Below are 22,575 nucleotides of genomic sequence, written 5' to 3'. Positions count from 1 at the left end.
ACCAATGCAAAACTGGGCGTTGGCGCCCCTTGTGGAGGAATATCTCTGACATCAGACCTGCAGTAGAATCACAACGGTGTCTAATCGTTCGTCTAGTTGGCGTTCCGTTGGTCTATTTTGGTAGTGGCCTTAAACAAACATGGCTTTCATCTAATTAGTGCTGTTTCTATGAGGACTATAATATGTTGTTGTGCCCCCAACGGGACGGGGGTGAAAGAACACCCATACACGGACATTATGAGCCTTTTTGCTATGTTCATCGTCAAATCATTGAGATTATTAAGGGCTGGAAAAAGGCACGGCAGCAAAGGGAAAAGCCTGTATAATTAAATGTTGCTTAATCTCGTACATGACTGCTGGGTGCGCTGTAATAATTGAAAATTGAAGAGTACGAGGTGACGTCCCCGATGCTTTCCGAGATTCAGACGCAATCTTTGAACAAAGTGCTTTGTTTGATGTACCACAGGACAGCGTGAGAGAGCAAACAGACCGACATTCAGACACCTCAGTCATTGTCCTTATTCTTCTAGTTTCTTCCCATCATTCTCCCTGGCGTTTTTCAGGAACAGAACATATATAGGTGAATCTTAAGAACCTGTTAAGATTATATTTCTAATAGTCCATTCATTCATTCATTTAATCAATAAATCAATCAATCAATTAATAATCTAAAACAGAATGTATTTTAGAACCATTAATAATTTAGTTTTTTTTTATCATTAATTGTTTATTATTTTAATATGGGGTCACTAATTGAAAATACATGAAAGCAACTGCAATTATCTTTAAATAGGCTTAACCTCCTTTAGGCAAAATATGTATTTATTTATTTATTTGAATTGGTTTGTTTGTTTATTTATTTATTTATAATTTATTAATTTAATTTTAGTTTGGAATAGATAAATGGAATAGATTTATTTATTTGTGAATAAATACATAAATTAATTGTATTAATTATTTTATTTATTTTATTTTATTATTAATTTATTTTATTATTAATTTAGTTATTTTATTTATTTTATTTTATTATTCATTTAGTTTTTTTTATTCATTCAGTCATGCAGTTAATCATTTCTATTAATTAATTAATGTATGTATGTATGGATGCATGCATTATTTTATTTATTTATTAATTTAAATTTTTATTTTATTAATTTAATTTTTTTTTTTTTTTTTTTGGAATGTAACCTAAACATGACTTCATGAGATTCATCTGTTTTTTTTTGTGTGTGTGTGTGTATATTTAATTGTGGGACCAAACTCCTTGCCAAATTGTTGTGGTACCATGATACAGTAATGGTATCAGATGATAATAATACCATGACACTTCACATCATATGACCCCTAATAAACTAGTTCACTGTAGTTTATCAGTGAGTTGAATCAAATCAAATCATTCAATGAACAACATTTAGGTCCAGTCCCAAAGTCAACATGGAACAAAAATGCACCCTGATACTTAATACATGTTCCTGGTGTTATTTTAAACAATTAATCTGTGCACGTTATTACAAAGAAAAATAACTTGTTCTGGCTCTGAAACAATTTACAAATTATGTCACATTAGAGAAAAACATTGGGTTGCATATGACATTTCATGTTAAGTTTAAATGATACTTTTCTCTAGCAGAAGGACTTTTTCATATAAACTTAAAGATGTATCTGAATAGTTTCTATTCCTGAAGAGCGAGCTATCTATCTATCTATCTATCTATCTATCTATCTATCTATCTATCTATCTATCTATCTATCTATCTATCTATCTATCTATCTATCTATCTATCTATCTATCATTCTATCATTCTGTTTTATCTATTAGATTTTGAATCATAAAGAATATGAGTTATGAGTTCACCATGAAGCCATTCTAATCATTTTGATTAATCATGTTTATTGTGTAAATATCAAGGGCATGCGCACAGCAACAAGTCTAGTAAAGTTTTAACAGTGACTTATTGTCAAACCTGAACAATTGCAGTAATTTTACACGGATTACACGAGGATGAAATAACAGAGGATTTTACGAGTCTAAAGATGTCTTTTCTTACCATTCTCTTGTGTACAGACCGTGCTTAGATGAATGTGAGGCTACTCAAGTGTCTAGCAATTATATGAAAAACAAAAAAGTGAAATTTACAAGTAATATTTATCTTAATAGAGCTTTTAGTGCCAAAGGGGGGAGGGGAGGGTGAAGGGCCGAAATGTGTGTTTTTCGTAACATGATATGAATCGTTTTTATGGTGATGAGTATTCTTTTTATATATTATAAATATATATTCTAAATATACCAGACTTCGGGACTCAAAGCAATACAAACCATACGCATACAAAGCACATCGGCTTTAGACAATACTTGTGCTACATCGAGTTTTCTAATCATTTTGAAACTTCTTTCTGTGAATGAGAAATCTTCCTCCGTCTCTGACGTCATATTTCAGGGGATTCAGGACGCGTCTACACCAGAAACGCATTAAAACTAGATTGGTCGCATTAAAATCAATGAAATCTGCACATCTGCTTCAGACACTTTATAATCCCCATCCACCTGAAATACAGTTTTGTTCGAAAATATTGTGCTTTTGAATTAACGCTGTTTTATGAATTTTATTTGTTATATATTTAAATAAGTACCGACAGTTATATAAAAGCCAGCTAACTATATGTTGTAGCAATACTAACATTATAATAATAAGTATATGATGATAAATCATGACGGTCACTTCCGGTGTAAACAGCCTCCTAACCAGACACAACACGATAAAGTATAAAAGCTTATTTCTGTCACGGGTGGGTAAAAGTAATTGTGATTTTTTTTTCTCTCACAATTCTAAGTTTGTGTTTCACAATTCCGAATTTTTCTAACAATTCTGAGAAAAAAAATGTTATAATTGGATGATATAATCTCAGAATTGTAATATAAAGACATAAAATCACAATTCTAAGAAAGAAAAGTTTCAGTGGCAAAACTGAAAACTTTTTTTCCAACAAAAAGAGTCAGAATTCCAAAATGTAAACTTCAGAATTGCAACAAAAATAATCAGAATTGCAAGATATAAACTCAGAATTTCCGACAAAAAACAACAACTCAGAATTGTGAGATGTAACTCGAAAATTCCAACAAAAAAGTCAGTTAATTGCAGAATTGCAACAAAAATAATCAGAATTGCGAGATGTAAACTCAGAATTCTGACAAAAAACCTCTGAATTGTGAATGTATACTCAGAATTCCGACAACAAATAATCAGAATTGCGAGATGTAAACTCAAATTCTGACCAAAAAAAAAATAAAGTGAGATGTAAACTCAGAATTGCGTCAAAAAAGTCAGAATTCCGAAATGTAAACTTAGAATTACATCTGTAAACGTCAGAATTGCAAGATGTAAACTCAGAATTCCGACAAAAAGTCAGAATTGCGCGATGTAAACTCAGAATTCTATCAGTAAATGTCAGTATTGCTAGATGTAAACTCAGAATTCCGACAAAAAAGTCAGAATTCCAAAATATAAACTTAGAATTCCATCCATAAATGTCAAAATTGCAAGACGTAAACGGAGAATTCCAACAAAAATAATCAGAATTGCGAATGTAAACTAAAATTGAAATTGAAAGATGTAAACTCAGCATTCTTTAAAAAAAAGTCCAAAATGCAAGATGTAAACTCAGAATTCCGACATATAGACAGAATTGAAAGATGTAAACTTAGAATTCCGACAAAAAGTCAGAATTCCGAAATGTAAACTCAGAATTCTATCAGTAAATGTCAGTATTGCTAGATGTAAACTCAGAATTCCGACAAAAAAGTCAGAATTCCAAAATATAAACTTAGAATTCCATCCATAAATGTCAAAATTGCAAGACGTAAACTGAGAATTCCAACAAAAATAAACAGAATTGCGAATGTAAACTAAAATTGAAATTGAAAGATGTAAACTCAGCATTCTTTAAAAAAAAAAAAAAGTCCAAAATGCAAGATGAAAACTCAGAATTCCGACAATAAAAGTCAGAACTCCATGAAGTAAACTCATAATTCTGAGGAAAAAAAGTCAGAATTCAGACATGTATACTTAAAATTCTAGGAAAAAATAATTGCAAGATCTAAATTCAGAATTCCAAAATGTAAACTCAGAATTCCAATGGGAAAAAAGTCAGAATTGCAAAATGTAATCTTAGAATTCCCACAAAAGTCAGAACTGCAGGATGTAAACTCAGAATTCCAAGAAATAAATCAGAATAATGAGATGTAAACTCAGAATTGTGACATAATCAGAATTGCAAGATATAAACAATTCTGATAAAAAAATAATTGCGAAATGTTAACTCAAAATTTGAGGGAAAATAGTCAGAATTGTGAGATATAAACTAATTTTGAGACAGAAAGTTGAAATTACGTTTTAAAATCTTTTTTTTTAGGGGCGAAAACAATAATAAAATGGTCTCATCAGGTAAGTCTCACTTTCTATCTCAATGATCCAAAAATTCTTCTACGTATAGCTATATATTTGGTATCAAATACCTTCTGTGATTGTGGAGCAGACAAATCATTTGTCACTGAAACCTGTCAGGTTGTGCCTGGTTCGGACAGCATTAGATGAACGGACTGCTGATGTAATATAACAGAGAAAGTGCAATTGTGTTTTCTATGTATCGAACATTAAGATGATGGAAGGAATACAGTTTTAAAATCTTGTCACCGCCATTTTGCTAAATGGCTATTTCCTCTGAGAAAATACTGTGGTCAGCGTAATTCATCCTTTCTCTTTGTTTACTTTTCTAATATATATCAGGGTCCTATATAGAATCATAAATCTGTGTAATATTCCAGATGATCTATAACGTGCGTGTCATTTGGTAATAGGCTTTAGTATTTTTGCTACAGGTACACAGGAACAGCCGGAGAGATTATTCAGATTTATTGCGCGACATTAGGAAGCAGCTGCGGTTTGTCAGGATAGGCTTAAATTTCATTCGGCGAGATCAAAAACACGATGCTTGAAAGACCCTGTGAAATATTAATAAATCTGCCCCTCGAAGGCAATCTCTCCTTTTTCTTTCGTTTCTGTTTGTGAGTTTCTCTTCATTAAGTGGGTTTATGAACATGACAGATACATTTGGTACATTTGTAGGAGCTCTGGGTTGAATGTCAATGTTGCTGCCTACATTAGACTCACATTGATGTTTACATTTTGCTACATTTTCATGCTTGCTGGAGTACACAGGATCTTTTATTAGTGGTGAAACGCAATCGTTTAGCGTTCAGGCTGAATGTGTCGCACAGGTTCGTGACCGAAGGACGAAAGCGACTCTGTGACTCCATCTCAAGTGCTAACATCTATTTGTGTATGATTCTTTACTCTCAAGTGATCGGTTCTATTTTTGTTATATCTATATCTATATCTATATCTATATCTATATTGGGAGTTGTGTTTGCTGATTCTCTGATGTAGAGATTCTGTAGGATGTTGATCATCATTGATGTGGTACTGCAGATGACTTTTGTTGACATTTGTTGATATTCCAGTTTCTTGCAGCTTTGTGGGGAAAATAAAAATGTGAGAAAATGCTTACGGCTGTATAAAAATATTTCCCCCTTTTCTTGACATGGAAACCGTTGTGGTGTGGTATGAAATCTTTCCAATCATTATTAAAAACATGAAATAAATGCACCCGTCTCTGAGAATTCATCACTTTGTTGAGGCAACTTCTCCTACTTGGGAAAGCCTTTGTAACTTGTTTTTTTTGTTTTGTTTGTTTGTTGGAATTCTAAACTTAGGATTCCAACAAAAAAACTCAGATAAGTCAAGTTTGCGAGCTGTAAACTCAAAATGCTGACAATAAAAGTCATAATTGTGAGATGTAAACTCAGAATTCCAACAAAAAGTCACAATTGCGAGCTGTAAACTCAGAATGCCACCAATAAAAGTCAGAATTGCAAAACTGTAAACTCAGAATTCCAGCAAGTCAAAATTGCAAGATGTAAACTCAGGATTCTGACAAAAAAGTCAGAATTGTGAAATGTAAACTCAGAATTCCGACAAAAAAAGTCAGGAATGCAGTACTGTAAACTCATAATTCTCACCAAAAAAAAAATCTGAATTGTGAGATGTAAACTCAGAATTCTGAAAAAAATTCAGAATTGCAAAACTGTAAATTTAGAATTCCAACAAGTCAAAATTGCGAGATGTAAACTCAGGATTCTGACAAAAAAGTCAGAATTGCAAGGTGTAAATTCAGAATTCCATCAGTATAAGTCAAAATTGCGAGGTGTAAACAATGAAAGTCCGAATTGCAAAACTGTAAACTCAGAAATCTGACAAAAAAAAAAATCTGAATTGTGAGATGTAACCTCAGAATTCCAAAAAAAACTGAATTTCAAGACTGTAAACTCAGAATTCCAACAAACAAGTCAGAATTGCAAGACATAAACTCTGACATAAATTCTGACAGTCAAGACTGTGAGATGTAAACTCAGAATTCCATCAATACAAGTCAAAATTGTGAGGTGTAAACAATGAAAGTTCAATTTGCAAAACTGTAAACTCAGAATTCTGACAAAAAAATAAATAAATAAAAAATCTGAATTGTGAGATGTAAACTAAGAATTCCAAAAAAGTCAGAATTTTAAAACTGTAAACTCAGAATTCTGATAAAAAAAACTGAATTGTGAGATGTAAACTCAGAATTCCAAAAAAAGTCAGAATTGCAAGACTGTAAACTCAGAATTCTGACAGTCAGAATTGAGATGTAAACTCAGAATTCTGACAATGAAAGTAACAATTCCAAGATGTAAACTCAGAATTGTCCAAACTGCAAAACTGTAAACTCGAAATTTTGAGAAAAAAAATCTGAATTGTGAGATGTAAACTCAGAATTCCAACAGTCAGAATTGCAAGATGTAAACTCAGAATTCCAAAAAAAGTCAGAATTGCAAGGTGTAAACTCAGAATTCCGACTAAAAAAATATAATTGTAAGATTATTTAGATGTAAACGTCTATTTTAACAAATAAAATATGCTTGTTTAGCCTAAATTTTATACTTATTAGATATGAATTAATGAAATAAGTTTAAGTTTTTTTGTTCATGGCACACAGTTATATACATTTATACATTTGGCAGATGCTTTTATACAAAGCAACTTACAGTGTATTGCTATCCATTCCCTGGGAATCATACCCATGACCCTCTACTGTTTGAGCAAATAAACACGTTAATAAGTCAAAATGACTATATTATACTGTATGATAATCAAAGCATGTGTAAAACACTAAATCATCTTCTATACAGTAAATGTGCATTACCGTTTTGTTTGAGTCAGAGATATTCCACTTTATATGGATCAGCATAAGCTAGCAAATGTGAATCTGCTCCAGTTTAATCTGTTATTATTGGCTGACTGGTTTAATACGACGCCGTTGTCTGTTATTGTATTTGGCTGTATCAGAGCTCACAACCACCAGCCTCCGCAATGAGCCTCATTCATCACACACCAGCAGAATACATTTGTGTGCGAATTGTTCATGCAACCATTCTCACGTAAATTGTTGCACTGAATTGCATTCGACAATTTGCGTAAGAATAGTTTCAATTCTGCAGAAAAATACTCGAAACTCTGAAGCGGCAGCAGACTGATGAACATATGAATGAAAGTGTGTCAGTATAATTTTCCATCACTCCAACAAATGTCTTGCTCTCACCCCCACACATGCACACATGGGCTTGTGTAGAAGTGGGCGGTAGTTCCATTATCTGCTTTTCATTCTCTTTTAAAGACTTGTTTGGCATCTTTAAAAAAACGGTGGCTTCTCTTTGCTCATGTATTATCATTTAGTTTTTTTTTTTTTTTTTTTGACTCCAGTCAGACTTGACAAATCTAAAGCATTCATGAAATACATCAATAAACCAAAATGCTCAGAGGAAGTGAAGGACAATATTTGAAAGATTTCTCTCTGTGGAGGAGGATTGATATTGTGTTGACATGAAGGACGTCGCCTGTAGCCATTGGAAAAGATTCAACACTGTTAATGGATTTGAACTTTATAAACACAGATATAACTCATATGTGACCCTGGACCACAAAACCAGTCTTAAGTCGCTGGGGTATATTTGTAGCAATAGCCAAAAATACATAGTATGGGTCAAGATTATTGATTTTTCTTTTATGCCAAAAATCATTAGGAAATTAAGTAAAGATCATGTTCCATGAAGATTTTTTGTAAAATTCCTACTGTAAATATATCAAAATCTAATTTTTTATTAGTAATATGCATTGTTAATAACTTAATTTGGAGAACTTTAAAGGTGATTTTCTCAGTATTTAGATTTTTTTACACCCTCAGATTCCAGATTTAAAATAGCTGTAACTCGGCCAAATATTGTCCTATCCTAACAATACATCATACATCAATAGAAAGCTTATTCATTGAGCTTTCATTTGATCTATACATCTCGGTTTTGTAAAAAATTTAACCTTATGACTGGTTTTGTGGTCCAGGGTCACATATATGTTATTGTCCAGACCTTTAGATGGAAGGCTATATTTGGCTGACTTTGGGCGGATTAAAATGTATTGAAAATATACTACCAGTCAAAAGTATTTGAACAGTGAGATTTTCAATGTTTTTTAAAGTTTCTTCTGCTCACCAAGCCTGCATTTATGTGATCCAAAGTACAGTGAAACAGTCCTAAAAACAGTTCTAAATAAAAGAAGACAACTAAGGATGGACTTTTCACTGGAGGAAGTGTTATTATGGAGTATGGACTCATATTTTGGCCAGAAGTTAAGGTTTAATGTTAAAATGTCTTAATAATGCCTTTGTTTCTTACAAACACACAGATTTTGGCTTCACAAGACATTAACTGATGGACTGGAGTGGTGTGGATTACTTGTGGATTATTGTGATGTATTTATCAGCTGTTTGGACTCTCATTCTGACGGCACCCATTCACTGAAGAGCATCCATTGGTGAGCAAATGATGGAGTGCTAAATGTCTTCAAATCTGAGGAAGAAACAAACTCATCTATATCTTGGATGGCCTGCGGATGAGTACATTTCCAGCCAATCTTCATTTTTGAGTGAACCATACCTTTAAGATACCTCAAAACTAAAACTAAATTAAAAAAAGTTTGTAAAGACAAACTTTAGGTTGGTTTAAGAAAGTCTGGCCTAAAAGTTTAAAGCAGTTATAAAAGCTTGAAATTGTAAAATTTGGGTAGATTAGATGATTAACATGTAGATAGCTTGTTGCTAATCATGTTACTAGCAAATGTAGTTAACATGTTAACTTCATTTTTTTTTTTTTAAATGCGGTTTCAATTATTTATAAAAGTATAATGACTAAATCTAGGAATTCTTTTACTGTACATTACTTTTCTTGTTGTGGTAAAAAGTTAATAGTTTTGCAGCACTGCAACTGTTATTGTACATCATTTTATGATGAAAACACAGTATGACATTTTTATATATATTAAAAAAAAAAAACATTTCACAATGCTAAAGTCAGATCAAATTTAAATAAAAAAAACTGCTCATACGAAAATGTGTGTAGCATTTTTGTTTGTATCATGATTAAAAGTTCTAATTTTCAACTTATTTATTTTTTTTATTAAATATGTTTAGTTGTAGTAGCAGCAACTGCAAAAACAGTTTTATGGCCAGAAAAAATTATTTATGGCTGGTAAATTCTCTCAAATCACCAAAAAATTTAGTTTGTATCATGATTAAAATGGCAGATATGGCAAAAAGTTTTAGAGCCTGCTTGCAAGTGTAGAAATTACAACAAAAGTATTGTAATTCCCCTACTGGAGAATAAGATAAAATAACATACCAGTGAAATACTCATTTTTATTTACTTTACAGAAATGTTTTCCAATATTACTGTCGCTGGAATAATAATATAAAATTATTATTATTATTATCATTATTCTTTTTTCGAATTATTTTTTATTCTAATTTAGACTGAGACACCATATCACAACTAAAAAGAGGATTAAGTCCCCTTTAAACCTCAAGATCAAGTCAACTGACCAGCTTTTTTCTTTGTTTAGTTTGCACACTGAAACTGTATTGGAGCTCTTAATTGTGAATAACTCTCAAAGTGCACCAGATAGATGAATTTAACTGTAAAATGTACAACATTTTCTTACGGGGGAGCATGACACTGCTGTGGGAATTCTCACTCCAAGCTGAACTCAAAAGTTGGCAGCCCTGTGATTAACAAGTTACTGGCATGTTGCTGTTTTCAGCATTACTAGCAAGTTACTATCATGTTGTTAGCATGATTAACAAGTTACTAGCATGTTTATAGCATAATTAGCATGTTGTTGCCATGATTAGCAAATTACTAATTGGCATACTTATACTATGCCCTAAAAGTATGCACTCTTTTTGTGAAGAAAAAGTACATACTTTTGAGTATGTAGCAGAATAGTAGGCAAGCTTTGGGACATACTTCGTCTTTAATGGACGCTCTGTTGTTACTTGAATCCTGTCACTGTTTAAACTGCCCTGTCAGTTAACATCATCTACATTTCGTTTAATTTAATTTCCTACGGTATTAAAGAGAAATGAAGAGGAACTTTCTTTTACGAGTCTTTCATGCCGAGAACTCTGCTCGTGTTTGCATAATGATGCTTTTAAAAGTTAATGACCAAAACCTATCATTATAAAAGTTCATAATGTTGCTGCACATGAAATATAACGTGGATAACATTAAATATATATTTTCTATTAGGTTACACATTGATTATTTATCACTTAAACCCCTTTCTCTGCCCAGTGTTGCCAGACGTACGATAATTATCGTATTTGTACCATAATTTTGACCTCTGTACGATGTACGATCAATAATACCACAATGTACGATAATTTCAGAATTTTGTGACACCATGGTCGTTGTAATTATAGAGCTTCTATTCTCAAAGATCTAGCTGTGTGGATCCTATGTCTACCTTCATGATTGTGAAGAGACGTGAATGTGGCGTTACGCATGTCTTTCATCCAATCTTACGTCTTCTCAACCAATATCATCGTGGAGAATGGCTCTCTCTCACGAGCACAAGTTAACGTTCCTGTCGCACTTAGGTCAGTTGTTTCAAAACTGAGGTTGTTAGTTTAACAATAAAGTATAGAAAATGAGTGCTGAAAAGGATAAATAGCTGTAACATCTAGATAAATATCTTTATTTTGAACGTTTGACTCAAATACGATAATTTTCTCCCAAATACGATAATTTTGAGCTTCTGGTACGATACTTGGACATTTCCAATCTGGCAACACTGTCTCTGCCTGTCCGTTGGTCGCGCGTGTCTGCTTCATGCATGCAACTGTAACGGAGGCCAGCTAGTAGGTGCTGTGCAGGTAAACCTCACTCCTCGATCTCAAGAGGCGCACTAGCGACAGCCTTTAGCCTCCTTGTTAGTGCGTCCTCCTCCCTTGCCGGAGACCCGGGTTCGAGACCTGGGTGAGAGGGGTTATACAACCAAGAGATGTAACTCTGCCTAACTATGCCTTGTCCGTCACCATCTTTCTTGAGTTAACGCGTTGCGTTTGTTCTCCCGCTCATCAAGCAATTAGTAGTTTCCAGTGCGCGATCCCCCCTCCTTCCCTCCATGCACATTTATTTTAGTTAATTAATTTTATTTTATTTTATTTTTTTTTACTCAGTAATGGATAATTTTGAATGTAGTTTAGTACAATACTTAAGTAAGGGATAATCAACGGTTTGCCGTGCGTTAAAGGATTTTAAATGCACGACGTGGAGGCTAATAACTGCCCGACGCGAAGCGGAGGGTGGTTGCCTCCGCGAAGTGCATTTTAAATCCTTTAACGCACGGCAAACCGTTGATTATCCCGCTTATTCCATGGTTATAGACAAATTAAAACTAGGATTGATATTTGCAACGCAAAATTTGACTGAATGGATAAAAAAGACGGTTATTTTCGTCAGTTATGACACGCAGCACTAGCATTCTGGCCGCTTCAAATCAGACTCAGAGATTAAATAGTCCGGTAAAATCACATTTATTTGAATGAAATTTAGCATTTACTTCAGTAGATTATCGATCGACCAAGAGAGGGTGTGAAGGCAAGAGAGATGACAGTTGTGTGTGTGCGTAACGTTACCTGCATGCTGTGCGTCTCTCTCTACAAACAACGATTCATTCAAAAACAGCAGCTTTACTACCTCGTTGCTGAGGAATATAATGTAGCGATCTAGTATCTAGGATATTTTAATAAGGATCGCAGGCAAACGCTGACAAGAAGTTTATGTATGTGCGCAGCACAATGCCATCTCCTCTCTCTCTCTCTCTCTCTCTCTCTCTCTCTGTGTGCGTTTGCGTGCATCAATTAAAGCAGCGCATTAATATAGAACGGTGATTAAACTGACTTGGAACTACCTGTGCATTAAACGGTTTTACTGCACACCTGCCAGCCAATCAGAATCCAGTATCCAGACATTCCATGGAATAAATCAAAACGTACTTAAGTAAAAGTTAAATTACAAACTTTAAAAGTTACTTTAAAAAGTAGAAGTACACAAAAACCTACTCAATTACAGTAACGCGAGTAAATATAATTCGTTACTTTCCACCTCTGCCAATTATTTGTAAAAATTTACAAGCGATTTTTGAGTGAAATTTGCTTCTATGCCACTCCTCTCCTAATTTAAAGCTGTTCCAATAACATCACCAAACAGAATTACAATTTTCCATCTCCCATTGGTACAAGTGAACCATCCTTTCTAGATTTGTTGATGCACAAGAGACATTTTTAGCTGCTAATTTATTTGTTATTTTGAAGAATTGTCATGCAGCAGAGGTCTTTTCCTCAAAAGTGCTGTGCTGCAAACCTGCTGCATGAACATTTTCCCCAGAGCTTTTGTTTCTCTCTCACGGAGAGAACGGAGATCGTATCTCAGCAACTCTAGTTCATAGTCTCGCCCTGCATGAGACCTTTATTTCACCAGCCCAGATCATAAAGCAGCAGACCAGCAGTGTGCTCCATCATTTCAGCCGTGTGTTTTCACTTCCAAGCTCGTTTATCAGCACTACACACACACACACACACACACACACACACACATACAGCAAAGTCATATGAGTGAACATGTGACTGAACATGCAGAGCAAGAATGGCTACAATATAGTACTGCACAGTATATACTGTACATTGGAGTATAAAGGTCACACAACCTCATTACATTCATTCAGTAATTATAAATAGTTTTTTTTTTTTTTTTTTTTTTGCCTTTTTAACTGCAAAATGTATTATTAACTTTCGGCAGTCTGACCAAATCATCTAGACAGAGATATTAAAAATCATGGTTAATATTACTTTCTGACCACTAGAAATACACTGTAAAAATAATTCTTGCAGTTTTGAAGTACATTTAAGTGCATTTTGAGAACATTTAAAAAAAAAAAAAAAATTTTACGTTTAATTCAACATGTTGCTGTTCCATAGTAATTGTGAAATTTACTAGAAATTTCTGAGTGAAAATTGTTTCTACGACATTTTTTTCTAAATAGTAGGTTAAGTCTTAATGGAAGTCTTTTTCAGTCATGGAGTTTAACAAAAAGAAAAAAAGAAAAGGTAATTTCAATCTTGCAATTCATTTTTTTGTTTCTGCCAAGGAATAAAAAATGGTAAATTCAATTTTTTCTCTCACAATTTTGACTTTTTCTCACAATTGTGAGTTTTTAGCTCACAATTCCATCTTTTCTTCTCAGAATAGCAAGTTTATATCTCACAATTCTGAATTTATGTCACAATTCTGACTTTAACTCTGAAACTTCTGAAAAAAATGTCTTGCAATTCCAATTTTTTTCTCTTGCAACTCGCAATTGCGAGTTTATAGCTCACAAATCCAACTTTTCATCTCAGATTTGTGAAAAAAGCTAAATTCTCACATTTGTTTCTCTTGCAATTTCAAGTTTACATTTTACAATTAGGACTTTTTTCACAGAATTCTAAGTTTACATCTTGCAATTCAGTTTTTTTTTGTTTCTGCCAATTTCTCACAATTTTGACTTTTTCTCGCAATTGTCTTTATAGCTCACAATTCCAACTTTTCTTCTCAGAATTGCAAGTTTATATCTCACAATTTTGACTTTATATGTCGTAATTCTGACTTTAACTCAGAATTGCAAGAAAAGAAAGAATCCTTGCAATTCCAAGTTTACATTTCAGAATTCTGACTTTTTTCTTCAGAATTCTGAGTTTACATCTTGCAATTTTTATTCCTCACAATTCCAACTTTTCATCTCAGAATTGTGAGAAAGTCAGAATTCAGATTTTTTCTTTTTTCATGCAATTCCAAGTTTACATATTACTTTTTTATAAGTAATACATATAAGTATTACTTTTTTCAGAATTCTGTGTTTACATCATAGACTGTAAAAAATACAGTTTACATCTTGCAATTCTGTTTTTTTTTCTGCCAAGGAATAAAAAAGGTAAATTTGAATTTTTATCTCACAGTTTTGACCTTTTCTCTTACAATTTCAGCTTTTCATCTCAGAATTGTGAGAATTTATCTCACAATTTTGACTATTTCTCTCGCAATTGTGAGTTTATAGCTCACTATTCCAACTTTTCATCTCAGACATGAAGAGAAAGTCAAAATTCTGAAAAAAAAAAAAAAAATCTTGCAATTCCAAGTTTACATTTCGCAACTATGCCTTTTTTCTCAGAATTCTGAGTTTACATCTTACAATTTTTGTATCTGCCAATGAATAAAAAGGTAAATGCAACTTTGTATCTCACAATTGACTTTTTCTCGCAATTGTGGGTTTATAGCTCACAATTACAACTTTTCTTAGAATTGTGAGAAAAAATTTCGCAATTATGCCATTTTTTATCAGAATTCTGAGTTTACATCTTACAATTCAGTTTTTTTCTGACAAAAAAGAAAAAAGTTTTTTTATTCCTCACAATTTTTACTTTTTCTTGCAATTGTGAGTTTATAGCTCACAATTCCAACTTTTCCCATTTTTCATCTCAGAATTGTGAGAAAGTCAGAATTCAGTTTTTTTCCTATGCAATTCCAAGTTTACATTTCGCAATTATGCCTTTTTTCTTAGAATTCTGAGTTTACATCTTACAATTCTGTTTTTTTTTTTGTTTCTGCCAAGGAATAAAAAGGTAAATGTGACTTTTTATCTCACAATTTTGACTTTTTTCTCTCACAATTGTGAGTTTATAGCTCACAATTCCAACTTTTCCAGTTTTTCATCTCAGAATTGTGAGAAAGTCAAAATTCTAACTTTTTTTTCCTGCAATTCCAAATTGACATCTTACAAGTGATTTATTTCTCAGAATTTTGAGTTTACATTTTGCAATTCAGATTTTTTTTCTGCCAAGGAATAAAAAGGGTAAATGCTACATTTTATCTCACAATTTTGACTTTTTCTCTCACAATTGCGAGTTAATAGCCCACAATTCCAACTTTTCTTCTTCGAATTGTGAAAAGGTCAGAATTCTGTTTTTTTCCTATGCAATTCCAAGTTTACATTTCGCAATTATGCCTTTTTTCTTAGAATTCTGAGTTTACATCTTACAATTCTGTTTTTTTTTTTGTTTCTGCCAAGGAATAAAACAAGGTAATTGTGACTTTTTATTGCAATTGCGAGTTTATATGTCCCAATTCTGACTTCAACTCAGAATTGCAAAAATCAGAATTCTGATTTTTTTTTCTTGCCGTTCCAAGTTTACATCTTGCAATTCAGTCTTTTTCTTTTGGTTTCTGCCAAGGAATAAAAAGGTAAATGCAACTTATCTCACAATTTTGACCTTTTTTTTCTCGCAATTCCGAGTTTATAGCTCACAATTCCAACTTTCTGTCTCAGAATTTCAAGTTTATAATGTATCTCACAAATGTTGCAATTCTAACTTCAACTCAGAATTGTGAGATGAAAAGTCGCAATAATCTTTTTTTTATACCATGGTGAAAACAAGCTTCCACAAGTCTCTGTCTTTGGCTGTTTAATGCAATATTGACAGATGCAGAGTACTCTGTGCATAAAAAAAAGAAAAAAAATCTATGTTAATACCTACTGCATACTATAGAAATCTTCCGTGTTGGGGTGAGATGCATGTGTGTGTTTTAACACTGTACTGGATTGACAGCAGATGGCGAGCTTATGTAATTACGTGTGGGCGAGAGCATCAAACAGTAGCGAGTTAGAATTCAAGACCCCGAGATCACGTCATTCAAACACACAGTGTGAAAATGTGTGGTGATTACACTAATCACATATGAGACCACTTTAGAAGCACACACACACACATACACACACACACACACACACACACACAGCTGTCAATCTGAAGAGCCCTCATACTCGAAGCTCCTCCACAAGACCATGAAGCTTAAAGGATGCTTCCTTTTTTACATTTTACTTGTACTATGTGCTCATCTGTAACAGCAGAACATCACTGACTAATAATAATGGCTGTGCTACTACTACTATTTCTGCAGTATAGTACTGTGTGTCCACCCCTTACATACAATGTCAGAAAAAAGGGACTACTTTGTATCTTATCTGTAATATGTACACTTATGTTAATAGTATGAACTTTCTAGGGTAAATAAGGTATTTCAAATCATGCAAATGATTGTCCTTGTGAAAAAGTACTTGTTACAGAAAATTATATATATACTTTAAACAAATATATTTAATTGTGAACTAAAAGTCACGTTTTCAGACATTTAACTGCATGTTATTTTCAATAAAAAAATGCATTATAACAGAAATGTATTATATGTTAAATGTAACTTGAACTTATGTGTGATTTACTGAGCCACTTAAGTACATCTTTTACATGAAATTTCATTACAAAAAGTGCTTATTAAAATCCTTTTTTCCCTTTTTTTGTGTTAAGAAATAGATTTGAAAGTGTAAGCATACTTAAGTGGCTTTTTATTTCATTAAAATTATATCTGCAAATACAACTTTTAAAAAATACTTATGATATAATCAAGTGCACATTCAAGTTTTTGAACAGTAAGATTTTTCATGTTTTTTAAAGAAGTGTCTTCTGCTCACCAAGCCTGCATATATTTGATCCAAAGTACAGCAAAAACAGTAAAATTTAGAAATATTTGTACTATTTAAAATAACTGTTTTCTATTTGAATATATTTTAAAATGTAATTTATTTCTGTGATTTCAAAGCTGAATTTTTAGCATCATTACTCCAGTCACATGATCCTTCAGAAGTCATTGTATTGTTCTGATTTGCTGCTCAAAAACATTTATTATTATGATATTATGTTAGGTTTCTTTGATGAACAGAATGTTCAGAAGAACAGCATTCATTTGACATAAAAATCTTTTGTAATATTATAAATGTCTTTATCATCACTTTTGATCAATTTAAAGCATCCTTGCTAAATAAAATATTAATTTCTATACATACTTTCCCCCAAAAATAAATAAATAATTATGCTGACTCAAAGCTTTTGAATGGTGTAGTGTATAATGTTACAAAAGCTTTTTGTAAAATAAATACAGTTTTAAATATTGATAACAATAAAAATAAAAATAAAAAATTGACCAGCAAATTTAGTTTAGATTGCAGAAATAAATTACATTTTTAAATATATTTAAAAACCTTTATTTTAATTTATTTTTACTGTACTTTGGATCAAATAAATGCAAACTTGGTAAGCTGAAGAGACAACTTAAATAAAAAAATAAAAAAAATCTCACTGTTCAAAAACTGTTGACTGGTAGTGTATATGAATGTGCCAAATAAAATTATTAATAAAATCGTTCTTTCAAAAACTGATCATTGAAAGCTCATTTAAAGAACCCAAAATGGTTTCTCTACTAGCTTTATTTTCATAAGTGTCTTCTGTTTGACACACTGTTTTATAAATCCCAAGCGGTAGTGCAATAAGCTAGCGCTCTGCGATCTCTCCTTTTCATTTCCCACTTCACAAGCATAACAGCATCAGGAAACTGCCCTGAAATCATCTTCTCATTAGTGTCAGCGATACGGCAATGATCGAAAACAATTCTGGCAGACGAAACCCTGGTGCCGCACCAGGACTCCAAATAAAACAGCTGTTTTAAAGTGGACGCACTCAAACTCTCACTTCCTTCTGTTTCTCGCTGTCTTCCTAACACACACACACTGTATATCTAAATAGCCCGAGTGACTAATTCCTGTGCATTTCAGCGTTCTGCGCTGTCTATTCTGGGCTGTTAGGATGGAGTGTGTGAATCATAGTCGTTGTGGTAATTGCTCCTCTTTGTCTTCCCCCACCCCGCTCTGTTCTGATTGGTTAATGAGGCTCGTTAAATGCACCGACTTGTTCGTTCAGGAGAAGAGACAGCTGAGCTCAGAGGGGGACGTCAGATGGCCTTTTCTGTCTTAAAGAGCTCTAAATTTAATCAGCCAATAGCATTTAGGAAAAAATAACGCAGGCAATGTTTGCTGGCTCCATATATCTAGTTGCTTACTGCATCATTAGGTGTTTAAACCACTAATGGGGCGAGGAAGTTTTCGTTCATACAGCAGCCGGGCACATTACTGTTCCCAAAGGTGTCAAATGTGTGTTATGCTGCTTAAAGTCTTAATGATTTAGTGCGTGTGTGTGTGTGTGTGTTTGCCGAAGCTACATTCTGCGGCCTGGCAAATATATGGAAATCTGTTGGGTTTTTCCACAGTTTCCCAACCATCAGGTGCTGAAACTTGCATGTGAATGTTGCTGTAACTGTTCAAAGCACATGAATAATTAACGTGGCAAGTATTGACAAGTTTGTGATTGGTTGTCGCTGGCTTCGGTAGAAACTGCAATTATGAGAATAAGAGTCTGACCCATCTGATGAAAATGAACTCACCCTCAGGCCAATCCAAGATGTAGATGAGTTTGTTTCTTCATCAGATTTGGAGAAATGTAGCATTACATCACTTGCTCACCAATGGATGCTCTTCAGTGAATGGGTGCCGTCAGAACGAGAGTCCAAACAGCTGATAAAAACATCACAATAATTCACACCACTCCAGTCCATCAGTTAATGTCTTGTGTAGTGAAAAGCTGTGTATTTTTAAGAAACAAATCCCTCTGTTATATAGTTTTCTTCAGTGAAAAAGTCATCTGATCTGAATTTAGGAGAGAAATCTGCACAGATCAAGCCTAGTTTGCAACCCAAAACAGTACAAAACAGGTCTAAACAAATACAGTTGAAGTCAAAAGTTTACATACACCTTGCAGAATCTGTAAAATGTTAATTATTTTACCAAAATAAGAGGGATCATACAAAATGCATGTTATTGTTTATTTAGTACTGACCTGAATAAGATATTTCACATAAAAGATGTTTACATATAGCCCACAAGAGAAAATAATAGTTGAATTTATAAAAATGACCCTGTTCAAAAGTTTACATACACTTGATTCTTAATACTGTTGTCACCTGAATGATCCACAGCTGTGTTTTTTTTTTTTGTTTAGTGATAGTTGTTCATGAGACTTTTTAAGGTAGTTAAACTACCTGCTGTTCTTCAGAAAAATCCTTCAGGTCCCACAAAATATTTGTTTTTTCAGCATTTTTGTGTATTTGATCCCTTTCCAACAATTAATGTATGATTTTGAGATTCATCTTTTCACACTGAGGACAACTGAGGGACTCATATGCAACTATTACAGAAGGTTCAGACTCTCACTGATGTTCCAGAAAGAAAAATAATGCATTAAGAGCCAGGGGGTGAAAACGTTTTAAATTTGAAGATCAGGGTAAATTTTACTTATTTTGCCTTCTGGGAAACATGTAAGTATCTTCTTTAGCTTCTGAAGGGCAGTACTAAATGAAAAAATATGACATTTAAGCAAATGTACACATCTTCATTCCTTTAAAAAGTTTTCACCCCCGTCTCTTAATGCATGGTTTTTCCTTCTGAAGCATCAGGGAGCATTTGAACCTTCTGTAACAGTTGTATATGAGTCCCTCAGTTGTCCTCAGTGTGAAAAAATGGATCTCAAAATCATACAATCATTATTGGAAAGGGTTCAAGTACACAAAAATGCTTAAAAAAAAAAACAAAGAATCTGTGGGACCTGAAGGACTTTTCTGAAGAACAGCAAGCAGTTTAACTGTTCAGGACAAACAAGGGACTCATGAACAACTATCACTAAACAAAAAACAGCTGTGGATCATTCAGGTAACAAGACAGTATTAAGAATCAAGTGTATGTAAACTTTTGAACAGGGTCATTTTTATAAATTCAACTATTATTTTCTCTTGTGGACATCTTTTAAGTTAAATATCTTATTCAGGTCAGTACTAAATAAAAAATAACATGCATTTTTTATTATCTATTATTTGCAGATTCTGCAAGGTGTATGTAAACTTTTGACTTCAACTGTATGTGGGTGGATTTTGATGTGAGAGGACAACAGGGGATGGACATTTTTTTACTGAAGGAAGCATTATTATGGATTATGGACTTGTGGTATTTTAGCAGGAAGCAATGGTTTGATGTTAAACATCTTAATAATGGAATTATTTCTTACAAACATGCAGTTTTTGTCACGGTTCACGGATGAGGTCAGGGTCCAAAATGCAGGGAAAGGATTTTAATGAAACAAAACACAAATAAACAAACAAAAGGCCAACACGGCACAACACAACTAGAATTGAAATTCAAAACAGGAAACCTGGTCTGGAATCAGGAACAGGGAAACACACACGAAGACAATGCAGCCAGAATAAGGAGTGAGAGATGAGCAGCTTTAAAGTCTGTATAATTGTGAACAGGTGTGAGTTGAGACGAGTGAAACGATCACAAGACAGGTGTATACAATCAGGGAAGTACAGTGTAAGGGAAGGGGAAACAGCGACCTCAGGTGGCTGAGGGAACCCACAGCCTAGAGTCATGACAGTTTTTGGCTTCTGAAGACGTTAACTGATGGACTGGAGTGGTGTGGATTACTTGTGGATTACTTGTGGATTACTGTGATTTTTTTCAGCTGTTTAGAGATTCTGATGGCACCCATTCACTTGCAGAGGATCCACTGGTGAGCAAGTGATGTAATGCTACATTTCTCCAAATCTGTTCTGATGCAGATACAAACTCATCTACATCTTGGATGGCCTGAAGGTGAGAAAAATAAAGCAAATTTTCATTTTTGGATCAACTATTCTTTAAAGGTCCCATATCGTACACATTTCTGGAGGTTTATTTTATTTGTTGATGTCCTTAAGAATATATATTTGCGGTATAAGTGCCAAAATCCATCTCAATATATTTTTACAGCTCCTTTTTTAGGAGCTCTGTCAAAAACAGGTCGGTTTTGGCCCATCTAATTAATATTCATGAGCCTCTCTTCTGATTGGCCTGTTGTTTTCTGAGTGACGCACAACCAGGCCAATCACAGGTAACTACGGTCATGTATGCTGTAAGCGTAAGCGAGCTCAGAGCAATAGAGAGAGCTGATACTCAACAGGATATTTTAGAATGATCATTAATGTTTTTTCTTTTACAAACACCGAATGCAGTAGGCTACATAACTGTTGCTTTAGTAAAGCCCCTTTCACAATGCGCGCTGATTCTGGAAAATTACGGGAACTGTGTGAACCAAAGCCAGAACCTAAAGGCAGTGTTGTAGTAATGATGCACGTTATCAAGCGACTCTTCACAACGAAAAATAACGTTACGTGCAAAGTGGAATGAAGCGGCGATCAGGCAGAGCCAGCTCCTCACTATCAGCGCTGAAGCACAGTTTGTTCAGGTTAGTTTCAGTTTAGTGAAACGTACGCGTCGCATTACATCTCACATCCAAACGTCACATGTCTTTATGGTTTGTGTGTAAAGCACGCACAGATTCCGGAAAACAACTGTGAATGAACCAAATTAAACAATTCCGGAACAAATCGTGGGACACATTATCCGTGTATTTACCGGAATCGCTGTGTGAAAGAGGCTGAAGTTGACGTGCCGCTGGTCTCTTATATTAACGTTGTTCTGAAGCCTGTGTAATGATCGTAGCTTGACATCTATCGACTGAACAGGGTTTTCTCCACTTGTTTTCCTGTTGTTGTTGCTCAATGGAATGGATGCGTTGTTGTCTGGGGGTTTGACAAAAGGAGGGTGGGACGTTGGTTTGTGACTGAAGGCGGTGACTTGAGTCGATCGGGCGTCACATCGTTACGGAAGTCACAGCTGCTCGTGAAAATGAACAGCTACTTTAAGCAGGCTGTGTGCAGTTTACTGTGGATTGACTGTTTTGAAACTCATATGGTAGTTAGATAGCCCCTAGACCTTAGTTATCATGAAAAAAGCCAGGAAATTTTGATTTTGACGATATGGGACCTTTAAAATATAGCGTGAAGCAACCTTATCAATATTGCAACTGAATGGGTCATTTTAATAAACTTTGTAATAAGCACAAAATTTTATGTAACATATCCATAAAATGGTAACCGCCTAAAAAAACTAAATGTTTAAGAAGAAAAAGAGAAAGTCAGAAGTAAAATGAGTAAATCCTCACTGGCACGTCCTTCTGTTGTTTTGCTGTTAAAGCGGTTATAAAATCCCCACAGAAGTGCGTGACTCAGGTTTAAAGGTC

Source organism: Garra rufa, chromosome 14 (genome assembly GCF_049309525.1).
Source record: "Garra rufa chromosome 14, GarRuf1.0, whole genome shotgun sequence".
NCBI lineage: Eukaryota > Metazoa > Chordata > Actinopteri > Cypriniformes > Cyprinidae > Garra > Garra rufa.
Note: the sequence above shows the minus strand (reverse complement) of the source record.